Here is a 15052-nt window from a genome sequence, read left to right on the forward strand (position 1 = left end):
TTTCCAATTTGGATTCCATTTATTTCTTTTTCTTGTCTGATTGCTGTGGCTAGGACTTCCAATACTATGTTCAATAAAAGTGGCAAGAGTAGGCATCCTTGTCTTGTTCCTGATCTTAGAGGAAATGTTTTCAGCTTTCACCATTTAGTATAATGTTAGCTGTGAGCTGGTCATATATGGTCTTTATTATGTTCAGGTATGGTCCCTCTATACCCACTTTGTTGACAGTTTTTATCAAAAATCGATGTTGAATTTCATCAAAAGTTTATTCTGCCTCTATTGAGGTGATCGTATGATTTTTATTCTCCAATTTGTTAATGTGGTGAATCACACTGATTGATTTGTGGATATTGAACTATCCTTGCACCTTTGGGATAAATCCCACCTGATCATAATGTATGATACTTTTAATGTATTGTTGAGTTTAGTTGGCTAACATCTTGTTGAGGATTTTTGCATCTATGCCCATCAGTGATATTGGCCTGTAATTTTATTTTTTGTGTGGTATCTTTCTCTGGTTTTAGTATCAGGGTGATGCTGGCCTCACAAAAAGAGTTTGGAAGTATTCCTTCCTCTGCAATTTTTTGGAATAGTTTGAGAAGGATAGGTGTTAACTCTTCTCTAAATGTTTGGTAGAATTTACTCATGAAGCTGTCTGGTCCTAGACTTTTGTTTGTTGGGAATTTTTTGATTACTGATTCAATTTCATTGCTGGAAATTGGTCTGTTCATATTTTCTATTTCTTCCTGGTTTGGCCTTGGGAGATTGTACATTTCTAGGAATTTGTCTATTCCTTCTAGGTTGTCCTTTTTATTGGCATAAAATTGTTCATTGTAATCTCTTATGATCCTTCGTATTTCTTCGGTGTCGATGAATTTAATTTCTAATTTGGCAAGTATCAATAGATATAATCTCCATAATTTTCATGAGATTCTTTGGGGGCTTCCCTGGTGGCGCAGTGGTTGAGAGTCCGCCTGCCGATGCAGGGGACACGGGTTCGTGCCCCGGTCCGGGAAGACCCCCACATGCTGTGGAGTGGCTGGGCCCATGGGCCGTGGCCACTGAGCCTGCACGTCCGGAGCCTGTGCTCCACAGCGGGAGAGGCTGCAGTGGTGAGAGGTCCGTGTACCACACACACAAAAAAAATTCTTTGGTCGCCTCGTTAATTTCTGTGAGTGTAAAGGGGTTCTGAGACTATAGTTTAAGACCTACTAGTTTCAACCACCCATGGTTGTCTCATCCTCCTTGCCACTAGGATTGGTTTATGGGTGGCCATAGGAACAAGACTGATCCAATCAGAGGAGATCCCAGGAATTTATCAAGTAGTGAGAAAGAGATGCTCTCATATCCTGTTAGACAGGAGCCAGGCAATACGTAATCTTAGAAATTGCTGATAAGGCAGCCAAGTAAGAAGAACTTACCTTAAGAAGAAAATAATGTTGTGGAGAAAGCAGAGAGAGAGGTTAGAAGGAAGCCATTTCCTTTTTGACATTTTGAGCCACTTGATCAAACCAGACCTGCAGCCCATCCTACTTCTACACATTCCAGTTTTATGAGCCAATGAATTCCACTGTGGTTAAACTAGCCAACCTCAGGTGCCGCAATTGATGCATTACGTACCTGTTTGTGTGTATTTCTTTTTTTCCTCAACAGGTGCCTAAGGCCTCAGGATAATATACTTTCTAGGGTTTACTCATTCAGGCCTCATCACTGCAACACAAATTAGCTTCTAAAGTGAACTTGGAAGGCAGAGTAGGGTCTGGGAGGAAAGGAACCTAGCACAGATGAGTGACGTCAAAACTGACAACATTTTTGAGAGGAACAAGGAACAGTGCAGCTGATCTTGAATAGGAAGATTATAGCAGATTTTTATTTTCTTTTGCTTTTATGTATTCTCAGATTGGATAACATGAGCATGTATCACTTTTATGTTGAGAAAAAAGTAGAACTATATTCTTATTTTTTTCATAGACTATCGAATGGGGGCAAGGCTTTGCAGGTTGGGATTGGAGAGCAGATTTCTCCCACGGCGAGAGAACTCTTGGGCTAAAATTGCTAGCAGGGAAGTAAGATCTGTAAGGCATGCAGATGGGCCTAGGAAACAAACTTCCTTTCATTTCCAGCTTTGCCAGGAGTCAACTTCAAAGATTCAGGGGAGTGAACAACATCCGGTAGGGTTAAGGAATCATTAATTACGCCTCAATCAAATTGGTTGGAATATTTGCAGTTAAAAAACAGAGAGAGGGCTTCCCTGGTGGCGCAGTGGTTGAGAGTCCGCCTGCTGATGCAGGAGACACGGGTTTGTGCCCCGGTCCGGGAAGATCCCACATGCCGCGGAGCGGCTGGGCCCGTGAGCCATGGCCGCTGAGCCTGCGCGTCCGGAGCCTGTGCTCCGCGGCGGGAGAGGCCACAACAGTGAGAGGCCCACGTACCGCAAAAAAAAAAAAAAAAAAAAAAAAAAAAAACAGAGAGAGAGGGCTTCCCTGGTGGCGCAGTGGTTGAGAGTCCGCCTGCCGATGCAGGGGACACGGGTTCGTGCCCCTATCCCGGAAGATCCCACATGCCGCGGAGCGGCTGGGCCCGCGAGCCATGGCCGCGGAGCCTGTGTGTCCGGAGCCTGTGCTCCGCAACGGGAGAGGCCACAGCAGTGAGAGGCCCGCGTACAGAAAAAAAAAAAAAAAAAAAAAAAACAGAGAGAGAGAGAGAGAGAGGGAGAGAGACAAATGTGAAGATTATTCCAACACTGGAAAAGGCTTAAGACAGAACTTAAGTGAAAAAACAACAACAAAAAGAGGATACAGATTGTATGCAAATTTCTATCATGTGGCCAAAAACTGGAAGATAACTTGGAAAAAGAAACCAGCTGTGTCATTAAGGTGGAGAGATCATGAATAATCTTTTCTTCCTTTTTAAGGAATGTCCTTCCATGTTGCTAAATGTTTTTTACAATAAATAAAAATGCGGGGAGTCATTGGTTCAAATTACCGAGGTCTCAGAGGCCTCTCCAGATGGCCTGTTTCTTTTCACCTGCCAAATGGCTCTCATCTGACACCAAGACAGAAGCTGTGCCTTCCCCAGGGTCTGACATCCTTGAAGCTGTTCATGGTGATGCTGATGCAACTCTTTTGTAAGCGGCCAGAGGGAAAGAAGGGAAGGAAGTTGTAGCAGCCACGACTGAGGATGAAGGTGAGGTGAGGGTTCAGGAATCCCTCACCCTCCACCACCACCTCACGGGGGTTCTGGCCCAGGCACTGTCTTTGTCTTTTCCCCCTCGTGTGTTTCACCTTCTGTTGGACCCCCATCCGAGTCCTCCGGAGGTGCTGTGCCTCCCGCAGCCCCAAGGGGCTGGAGCACGGCTGCAGCCAAAACAACACAGACTCTCTCTGCTGCCCCAAAGCACAAAGAAAGTTGGTCCCTTGAGGATTTACTGGGAATGTTTCCTGTGAACAATCAAGGGAGCAGCAGAAGTAAAACACAAGGGAGGGAAAGAGACGTTCCATCAGGAGGGGCTGTCTGTTGGCAGAGGGCGGCTTATTGAGGAAACAGTTCCGCCCAGACTGAATCCTTTTGGAAGCTGTGGGACACGTCTTCACACACAGAGACTCAAGCAGGCCCTCATTCCGTCCATCCTCCACCCCTATGTGCATTGCACAAACATTTGCCAAGTGCCTATTATGTGCCTTAATTATTAGTAGTATATGGTATTATGCTAATCAAGGTGTTGGTCAGGGCTGTGTTTTATCTTCACAACTCCCCTTTGAGGTGAGGGATGTCTTATCTAAGGAAGTTGAGGCCTGGGGAAACTTAGGGAAAGGAAATAACCTGCCCAAGATCACATGGCTAAGAAGTAGCAATGTCAGGATTTGAACCCAGGCTATCAGACTCCAGAGCCCACCTAAGACATGGTCCTTGCCCTTCAGGACCTTCAGGACCTTCAGGACCAAATGGTCTAACTAAAGAGAAAGACACTTGAGAAACAAATGAGCAAACAAAACCAGTCACGCCACGAGATATAAGAGAAAGACAATGAACAAAGCGCCAAGGGAGCATCAAGGGGACGTGGCTGGATCTGCCTCAGAGCTCAAGGACATCTCTTGGAGGGGTGGAACTTGAATTTGGCATCAAAAGGTAGGGTAGGTAGACTGGCAGGTACATTCATTTGGGGCTGTGTTCATTTTCTGTTGCTGCATAAATCACCGCAAATTTAGCAGATTAAAACAACACCAATTTATTATCTCACACTTTAAGTTCAGGTACAGTGTGACTGGATTCTCTGCTCAGGACCTCACGTGCCTGAAATCAAGGTGTTGGCCTTGACTGCAGTCCTCATGTGGGCTCTGGGTCCTCAGTCAAGTTCACTGGTTTTTGGCTGAACTGATTTCCTTGCAGTTCCGGGGTTGCGGTCCTCATGTTTTTTTGCTAGCTGTGGACCAAGGACCACCCTCAGCTCCTAGGGGCCGCCCACAGTTCCTTGCTTTGTTGACCCCATAGGAAGTTCACAACATGGATGCTTGCTTTCTTCCAGGCCAGCCAGAGCACAGCTCCATGACTATCCCTTCTGCTACCAGTCAGATAAACTCTCTGCTTTAAAAAAATCTCACGTAATTAAGTCAGGCCCACCCAGAAAAATCTTCTTATTTTAAGATCAGCTGATTTGGGGGACTTCCCTTGTGGTCCAGCGGTTAAGACTCTGTGCTCCCAATGCAGGGAGCCTGGGTTCAATCCCTGGTCAGGGAACTAGATCCCTCATGCCTCAAAGAATATCCCACATGTGGCAATGAAGATCCCACGTGTTGCAACTAAGACCCGGCATAGCCAAATAAATAAATAAATATTTTTTTAAAAAAATGATTAACTGATTTGGGAAATAATTACATTTGGAAAATCCCTTCACAGCAACACCTAGATTCGTGTTTGATTGAATAACCAGGAGAAAGTGTGTGTACACGAGAGGCTTGGGATTTGGGGAGCCGTCTTAGAATTCTGCCTGCCACAGTAGGATTTAGCAAATGGAGAAGACGAGGAAGATCAATCCAAGAAGAGGAAATGGGATTAGCAAAGGATTCCGAGAGACCGTTGGAGAATGAAAATAGAAAAGTGAATGCCATGTTTCCAGCAACATGGCAGGCTAAATTCTGGAGAAATCTGCCAAGTCAAAAATCCTTAAGATGCTGGTGGCGCAGTGGTTAAGAATCCACCTGCCAATGCAGGGACACAGGTTCAAGCGCTGGTCCAAGAAGATCCCACATGCCACGGAGCAACTAAGCCCGTGCGCCACAACTACGGAGCTTGCGCTCTAGAGCCCGCGAGCCACAACTACTGGGTCCGTGTGCCACAACTACTAAAGGCTGCTTACCTAGAGCCCGTGATCCGCAACAAGAGAAGCCACCGCAATGAGAAGCCCATGCACCGCAACGAAGAGTAGCCCTCGTTCACTGCAACTAGAGAAAAGCCCGCACGCAGCAATGAAGACCCAATGCGGCCAAAAATAAATAAATTAAATAAATAAATTTATTTTTAAAAATCCTTAAGATGCTGAGGAAACTATCAAAGGCGTGTTTTTACAGGAAGGCCGAGCTGCCCCTCTGAGGCAGAAACAATGGAAAAATGTGACTACAGAGAGGTGAGCGGGAACCAGAGTTTGCCTTGGAGCCATCTGTTAATTCTTGTCAAGTAGATTGGAGAGGGGAGACAAAACCTAGGCTGAAGCAGAATGTGAGATTAGAATGGCGATCCTTATGGGTACCCCAGAACCCTCAAAGGGTAGAAGTTTCAGTGGGTGTAGTCAGATTTCGCTCCCCAAGGGAAGCAGTGGAATACTCACTATAGGTAATTACTTGCCTTAAGTTACCTAATTTTAGTTCAGAGTGGAACCAAAATAAAAAGGAAAATTTCCCCTGAGAATTCTCAACCAAAAGCCTGCACTCATACAGGTTTGGGGCTGGAGTTCATATCACCTTCGGAACCAAAAACCTTTTAAAGTGGTCCTAGGTTGGTAGTTCTCTCAGATCCCTGTAAGAAGCAAATCACCTCTAGAGACATGCTTTTTAGACCCAAGCCTAAGACAATTCCCATCAATTTCCTTCAACCATCAGGGACATGTCACTTCTGCTTATCCCAGAGGGACAATTCATCCTTTGTGGCCATTTTACTAGGATCATCAAGGGAATAATCACAGCTTTTCTATTTTCCAAACACTTAAAATTAAACTTTTTACTGAAGTATAGGATACCAACCAAGAAGTTCAAAAATCACAACTGTACAGCTCAGTGAATTCTGACTCAGTGAAGATACCATGTCAAGAAAGAGAATGTAGCCTACATTCCTAAAGCGTGCCTCACGACTCCTTTCTGGTCACCACCTCCACCCTCCCCTCTGCAATGGCAGCCACTCTTCTGATTTCTACCTCATAGACTTTAGCCTTTTTTTTTTTTTGCGGTACTCAGGCCTCTCACTGTTGTGGCCTCTCACTGTTGTGGCCTCTCCTGTTGCGGAGCACAGGCTCCAGACGCACAGGCTCAGCGGCCATGGCTCATGGGCCCAGCCGCTTTGCGGCATGTGGGATCTTCCCGGACCGGGGCACGAACCCGTGTCCCCTGCATCGGCAGGCGGACTCTCAACCACTGCGCCACCAGGGAAGCCCTAGCCTGTTTTTGAACTTTATACAAAAGAAATCCCACTGTGTGGACTCTGTGCCTGGATCCTTTCATTCAATGTTAGGTTGGTGAGTTTCATCTGTGTTGCCGAATGCAGCTTAAATTTATTCCTTTTCATTGCTGCCTAGTGTGGATATATGGCAATTTTTTTATCCCTTTGATTGACATTTGGATTGTTTCAAATTTGAGACTATAACAAATAGTGATGCTGTAAATGGTCTTATTCATGTGTTTTGGTGGCCTTGTGCCTTTTTTTAACCTTCAAGAAGAGGAAGAAGAGTCTTAAGGGAGTAGTGAAGTCACTAGGAGTCCCGCTATCATCCCACCCTGTCACTCGTGATCACAACATTTTACCGAACCTAGATGATCTGACATAGTTCTTGTACTCAGTATAGCTACGTGGAGACACTTAGAAACTCAATGAGAGTCAGAGGTGGAAGAAATCTTATATATCATCCAGCCCAGAATTACCCAAACTTCAACTGTACAAATGCCATCGCTGTGATTTTTGCCATGTTCTTGTACCACGTTACCATCACTTAATATTTTTCTTTCCACTGTCTAACTTTTTATCATTTAAAGATCTGCTTCCGCCTTACCTTAAGCAATGACAGCTGTGAACAGATAGCTTTGCTGTACTAGCTATGCTCTTTCTATTACACATTAAAATAGACACATGGGGACTTCCCTGGTGGTCCAGTGGTTAACAACCTGTCTTGCAATGCAGGGGATGCCGGTTTGATCCCTGGCAGGGGAACTAAGATCCCACATGACACAGGGCAAATAAGCCCTCGTGTCACAACTAGAGAGAGAGAAGCCCGCGCGCCACAACTAGAGAGAAGCCTGCGTCCTGCAATGAAGAGCCCGCGTGCCTCAGTGAAAGATCCTGCGTGCCGCAACTAAGACCCAACGCAGCCAAAAAATAAATATATTTTTTAAAAAAGCTTAAAAAGAAAGACGACAGTTTCAAATAACCTCCTCTTCGAACATGACACAGATATTTAAAAAAATAAACACATAACTATTTAACTAAATTTGTCAGCCTGCTTCCTGTGTGATATATTCTCCGTGTCTCCTCTTGGTCCATCCCCGCCTTGCTCTGTCTGGGAAGCTGACCCCTGCAGACCGCCTCAAGCAGCTCCCTTGTCTTCTGGCTTTTGCGTGTGTTCAGCTGCGAGGCGTTGGAGGGTAGCTAGAGGTCAGGGTACTCATGCCCCTGGCCTCTGCCCTGCCCTTCCCCAGTTGGCAGTGGCCACATTCTCTATCAAAGGCTGCAGATCTAGTCAGGCAGAGCCTCTCTCACAGCTAATAGTTTCATCTTCTTGCCCCTTGTGATGAGAAAAACAACTTTTTTTTTCTCTGAGTTACTGCCTAGACATTTTACAGTATGATGACCCTGCTCACACCCAGAGTGTGGACATTTTAGTTATGGACTTGAGTTTAGGTTGCCCGCCCTAAGTTCCCGCTTTGCGAGGCAGTTTTTTTGGCTTGTTTTTGTTTTTTGTCCATGCAGCATGGCTTGTGGGATCTTAGTTCCCCGACCAGGGGTCGAATCCAGACCCACAGTGGTGGAGGTACAAAGTCCTAATCGCTGTATCGCCAGGGAATCCCCAGAGGCAGCTTTAAAATAACCGTTTAGAGTTAAGCCCCGGAAAGCCTAGTGACCTGCACCCCAGCTTGCTCCCCTGCTCTCTCTGTCCTGCTTGCTCATGACCTGGGATGTAGGACTGCCCCTCCCCCAGCTTCTAGAATCTTGTGAATAATAAATCTTATGACTCTATTTCCTTCATGTGGGTGTATTAGAACTGTGCCTTCAATCAAGCTGATCCCACGGGCTTCACTTCCTTGAAGTGGGAGCTCGGATGCTGAGGGAGCTCCAAGCCATGCCCCCCTGAAGAGTGGTTCTGTCTCCTCATTCAGCAGGTCATAATTGGCATATTCTTTTTTTTAAATTAATTTATTTAAATTTATTTATTATTTCTGGCTGCATTGGGTCTTCAGGGCTGCGTGCGGGTTGTTCTCTAGTTGCGGCGAGCTGGGGCTACTCTTGGTTGCGGTGCGTGGGCTTCTCACTGTGATGACTTCTCTTGTTGCGGAGCACGGCTCTAGAGCGTGGGGGGCTTCAGTAGATGCGTCATGTGGGCTCAGTAGTTGTGGCACGCGGGCTCAGTAGTTGTGGCTCGCAGACTCTAGAGCGCAGGGTCAGTAGTTGTGGCACACGGACTTAGTTGCTCCGCGACATGTGGCATCTTCCCGGACCAGGGCTTGAACCTGCGTCCCCTGCATTGGCAGGCGGATTCTTAACCACTGCACCACCAGGGAAGCCCCATAATCGGCATATTCTTAATTCAGTACACCAGCTTCTAGCTTCTCAACACATCCCTTCAGGTCGAGGAGTGGTCATGGCTTCCAGATGTTGCAAGTCCCTGTCATTTTACCGCCTCCTGTTGGCACCCTTAATTGTGCCCATCCCTTTGTCAACAATCCCTTCCCTGAGCCCTCCTCAACTTCTCCCTTTCATGGGGCCACCTGCTTCCTGCTAGGAGGGATGCGATGTCAAACATCACCAATGGTACCTGTACAGGTGCTAGCTGATACCCAGGGGGGAACACACTCATCCAAGGTCCCCCAGCTGTGAGTGCCAGAGCTAGGAATGGTCTCCCTGATTCAATGCACTTCTCACCGTAAATGTTACTTCTCAGGGGAGAAACTGGTCAGTTCTGATAACAGTGCCCGAGTGTTCAATACAATAAGTCCCCTACATATGAACCTCCAAGTTGCGAACTTTCAAAGATGCGAATGTGCAGCTGGTTCCAGCACGGAACCAGAACCTGTGCCGTCAACGCGAGGCGTGAGTGACATTGCAGCTTGCCCTCCATCTCCTCTTGCTGAGGATCCTTCAGCTCTACCATCTCCCACCTCCCCTCCCTCCTCTGGTCAGTAACTCTTCTTGCCTGTTCACTCGATGCCAGCCCTGTATTATGCCAGCTGTTGGACTGTACTACTGTACTTTTCAAGGTACTGTAAGATTAAAAATGTTTTCTTTATTTTTTGTTTGTTTTTTATGTATTATTTGTGTGAAAAGTATTATAAACCTACTACAGTAGAGTACTATATAGCCGATTGTGTTAGCTGGGTACCTAGGCTAACTTTGTTGGACTTGCAAACAAATTGGACTTAATGAATAAGCTCTTGGAATGGAACTCGTTCGTATGTAGGGGACTTACTGTATTGCGAGTCCCCTTAGTAATCTCTCTCTTACACTCCCTTCCCTGTCCTGCTCCATCTGTTGCAGGGCCCCAGATGTACCTGGATCACAGCTGCCTCATTCCTTCCTTCCCCTAACCCGACACTCACGTGTGTCCTGCGTCTACCCTCCCAGAGTACTTGCCTTTTCTCAGACACACCTGCATTTCACCTCTCTGCTTTGATCAGGGGGCCTTCCCAGGGGAGGCCCAAAGGCCTGACCCAAACACCTCTTCCTCTATATATGCTCGCTGCCTAACTTTTCTCCTCTATCCAGAAAGAATCATGCCTCCCCTATTCTCCCAAAACTCTAACTTAACACTGGCCTGAATGGTGACTAGTTGTGTATGTGTTTTCCTGACGACACTATGACTGCTTCTACGAATGGTCTTGCTGGATTTCTCTTTCTGACTCAAATAGCCCCTTCACTGTGCTATGTCGAATTAAATTGCATTCATGGGGCCCATCAAGAGCATCAAAGTGTGAAAGATGCTCTGATGAGTCCAAGGTGAATGCCTATCCTGGTCATTTTTAGTGATTATTTATTTTCAAATGCTATATTGATAAGATGGTCTGAGTCAAGGGTGGGATCCCGGGGGGGCCTCTTCCCATTCTCTTATTCTTCCCCTGGGAGGCCTGAGGGAAAGGGGCAAGGAAGTGGTCATCCAGTTTCATTATGGGTCCGGGGTCCTCTAACTGAGGTCCTTAGATGGGCAGCACCGGCCCTATAAACCCCAGTAATCATGTGCAAACTGTTGAGTGAGTGTGTCCCTTGGGGAGTGGGGTGGGGGAGGGTCGGGGGGGAGCCTCAGAGCTCTCCTTGAATTCCCAGAGGGACTCAGCTCCAAAGAACACTTTGGCTTCCCCGCTTCCTTCCTTTGGCCTTGAAGAGGAAGGTGGCCTTGTTGAGCTCCACGTCTGAGGTTGGGTCAAATACCCCGCAAGTTATCAACTATTCTTGCTGGGCTTTTCCTGTCTGTATGGATCTCCCATGGGGGCCTTGAGGAAGGGTCGTGTTGGCCTCAGAGGCAGCTTATTTGGGATCTAGGTGTTTGAATCCAGAGTCATCGCCATGTTATTGCCTCTTTCAGACATCGTTCCTGTGAGCGTCTGTCCAGGGCCTGAGCTTGGGGGGCAAAGTCCTTTCTGGAGAGCATCCAGAGCGGCCTCCGTGTTTACCACTGATGGTGGGCTGACCCACGGTCAGTCAACTCCCTGCTCTGAGCACCTCAGGGACCTTGGACTGTGAGCTAAAGTGGTCACACGTCAGGAGGACAGAGTTCCCCAAAAGGGGCCAAGTTCTTAGACAGCAATATCGGCTCTGGCAGGGAAATCTGGAGCGTGTAGTGATTGTAGGGCTGGCTCTCCAGGACTGTCTCCTTTAGACGAAAAGAACTGGGTTGCAGGGTGAGGTTTGGGGATTGATGTGTGGCCAGGTTTTTACTGCCCACTATTCTCTTCTCTTTACTGTGTCTCACTCAGCTGAAGGAAGAGGCCTTGGCAATGGGTGAAATTTAGAGGAGCCTAACTGTGGCTTCAACCCTAGCAGGTGGTGGTGTGCCCAAGGTCCTCTGGACCCTTCCACCACACATAACCCAGACTGTCTGTCACAGCTCCTACCACCTCCACACGTGGCAAAGGGCACCAAACTGGACATCGGGACCTCAAGTCCTAATTCTCCCAACACCAACTACTTGTGTATTCTTGGGCAAGTCACTTAACTTCTCTGGGTCTTGACTCTCTCAGCTGTCAGAGGGAGATAATAATCCTATAGGGTCCTCAGTGTGACCTTGAGGATCGAGTTGATAAATGTGAACGTCTTCAATTTACTCTAAAGCCTGATCAGTATATGTTACTAATATTTACTCTGGAACCCTTTCCTTCCTTCGGGCCCTGCTACCTGAACCAACGTGTGAATGGTTAGTAACGAACTTCTCATTTCCGTTTCCAGACAATTATTTGCATTTGTAACCAAGACCTCCCATGTCTTTAATCAGAGAAAAGAATAGGGAATAAATTTCAAGTTTGCAGGCAAGTGGAGAAGAGGGACTTCTGAGGGTCCTGCTTCCTTCACGGGAGACTTTGCTGGCATTGCCATCTCTCTCCTCATGAAAGGACAGACCTTCTTATCTACGTCATCAGGGAAGTTCTTGTGCAGAAGCCTGAGGGGAAAAGAATTTCCAAGGACAAGACACCCGCTGGGAAACCCAACTTCCCAAACTTCCTCCATTGGTCAGCTGCTTGGAACAAGCTGATGCTTCCATGAGGCTGTTTTCAGTTGGAAAGCTGAAAACACCACAGCAGTGGGAAAGGGAAATAATTCTCTCCTTTCATTCCTTTGTTAGGCTGGTTAAGGGGGAGAAAACTACCAAAAAGTTTAGTAACGTTTGCAGTCGCCTGTCAAGTTCAAGGTGCTTGTTTCCATGGGATAGGCTGGCACCTGCTTTCTTTCTCTCTTGCTTAATCCTTCCTCCTGCATTCCATCAGAGCTCTTGCTTCCTATCCAAAGGGCTCAATTCCTTTTTGAGTGATTTCCGTTTTCTAGTCCCTGATCTCTTCTTTATCCTATAAATATGGACACTGATTCATCAGAGTTTTCCAGTTCTCCTTGGTGTAGTCCTGCATCGTCTTTCTCAGCATCTGGCTCATAAATTAATTCTTCTCTCAAGTCTAACTCAATTCTGTATGTCACTCGCCTGTTTCCAAACTCTCATCGGGCTCCTCATTATCTACTGAAATAACTTCCGTCTCCTGAGCTCGGCTTTCTTCCATCTGGTCCCCAGGGCAACAGCCAGCACAGACCCAAAGCCAGACGCACTGTTTCCACTGGCTGATGCAGCCCCAGGTTGGGGCGCAAGGCTCAGAAAGGGGCATTTGAACTGCAGGTGAACCCCGTTGCCCTGATCACCCCAGTGCCTTTGTCAGACACCTGTTGGTCCCAGACACCCTTTCCAAACTCATCTCCTAATTCTCCCTTCTCCCTAGCCCAGCACCCTCCCACTGCCTCTCTCAAAGGCCTCAACTATCCTGTATCTGCACACTTGTTATACTATTCCTTCCACCCCAATTTCTTTAACTTCCCTCTTAAAGCCTCCCAAGGCCCATCTCAGATGGCACTTCCTCATCAGTCAAGCATGTATAGACAGAGCCTGACCATATTGTAGAGGATCTGGGTGGGTTGTTTCCCGTGCAGCCCAGAGCTGCACAGACTGCCCAGAGAGGAATCTTCCTGGAAGGTGGGGTCAGGCTGCCAGCATGTCTGGACCCCGAGCGGCAAGAAGAGCTGGGACTCCCTGAATTTAGAAATTAATGGCATGAGGGAATTCCCTGGTGGTCCAGTGGTTAGGACTCCACACTTTCACTGCCGAGGCACAGGAGGGCGCAGGTTTGATCACTGGTCGGGGAACTAAGATCCCACAAGCCACACAGCACAGCCTGGGGGTGGAGTGGAAGAAATTAATGGCATGAGTCCTGTCCTTCTGTTCTGCATCCCACACTGCACTGTGCCTTGGTCCTCAACCCAGAGGCCCACTCTGTTACCCTCTCCAGAGGGTAAAACTCCAGATTTCTGCTGTGGTGAGAGGGGGGTAGGTGCCCAGTGGAATAAAAAGGGTCTCAAGGGGCCTAGGAAATGTAGTAACAGCAGACACTCAGAGATTGCTTACCCAGTGCAAACACTGCTTATGGTAAGTCCAAGGTAATTTACATATCCTAGCTCTGTTTGCATATATAAACATATATTTACATACATTGACTACTCCTCCAACAGCGCTTCTCCTAGTCCTGACCTAATGACACGTGATCTGCCTGTTGGATCCAGAAGTCCCTGGGGCTCCCGCTTCCTCCGTTTGAGGATTCTGCGGTGTGAAACATTTGCTCTATCCTTTTCCAAGTCAGACTTGGGATTGGGCTAAAAAGACTGCTCGGCCAGTTATTCCTCCTTGGTTTACTTTCCGGCTTCCAAAATGTTATTGCTATTGTGTCCTCCTAAAATTCTTTCCTACAAAGCATCACTGTACGTATGCTAGTGGGCTAAGAGACGTTTATCTATATGGAGAGAGTTGCCCATGCACCTGAGCTGCCACAGCCAACCCCACGTCTCCTGCCCAAGGCCACACCTGAAGTCAAGTGCAGGGGACAGGCATGTGTGCGCTCAGGGCGCCTACTTGGCCTTGATCTCGAAACAGCACATAAGCCGCGTGAAAGGTGGTGATGAATGGATGGACGCCACTCCCCTTTGTACCTCCAGTGGGCAGGCAGGAGACTCCGTGCTCTCGGCAACCTGGGTGGAGGCGGTAAGGGCTGCAGGCGCTCAGCCTTTTACACCCCGGGCCGTGTCAGCATCCCGAAGCCACTTAGGCTGTCATATGTGACATTCGTTCCGCCATTCAGGAAGCAGCACTACTCAGCTCCTCCTGACCTTGTGGCTGAACCAGATCTGGGAAATCTCTCCTTCTCTGCACCCGGGGGACAGGGCTTCAGATTTTGCGTTTAGGTCCGATTCTGGGCTTCCCATGCACGTGTCACCCCACGACCTGCCACACCTCAAAGTTCTGAAGAAAGGTAAATGCAGAAGGGCTTTTATTCCCCAAACCCCAAAGCTGCCTCCAGGTAGGTCGGCAAGGTTGGGCCCCATGGCCCACCTCTTCACCTTGGAAAGGTTTAGGGCCTAGACAGGGCTACTAGCCTTGAGCAAAACAGGGAAATGTACCTCTTGGATTTTGCACAATAAGTACACAAAGCTGTAATGTCAACAAGGACACCGTTCCTTCTTTGACGTGGTGCCCTTGTGCAGTGGCACAAGGTGCCTTGGGCAGTTGTACACGGTGGCCTTGGGTCCGAGGCCATCTTTTGGCCTTTCTCCTGAGCTCACAACAAAACCTCCTCTTTATCTTTCCAGTCTGTTGGTTAGGACATGTCTGCCTGAGAAAGAGTAACAACAGGCAGACAGAAGCAAGAATGAGAGCATTTCCTCTAATATACATTTATTATTAGTTTTTCAATTAATAGGCTCTTTTTTTTTTTTTTTAGCAGTTTGAGGTTTACAGAAAAATGGAATGGAAAATACAGAGTTCCCACACACACCCTCACCCACACCAAGGTTCCCTTGTTATGACCATCTTGCATTAGTGTGGTACATTAGGTACAAT

Source organism: Mesoplodon bidens (assembly GCF_964165515.1).
Source record: "Mesoplodon bidens genome assembly, chromosome: 14".
Lineage (NCBI taxonomy): Eukaryota > Metazoa > Chordata > Mammalia > Artiodactyla > Ziphiidae > Mesoplodon > Mesoplodon bidens.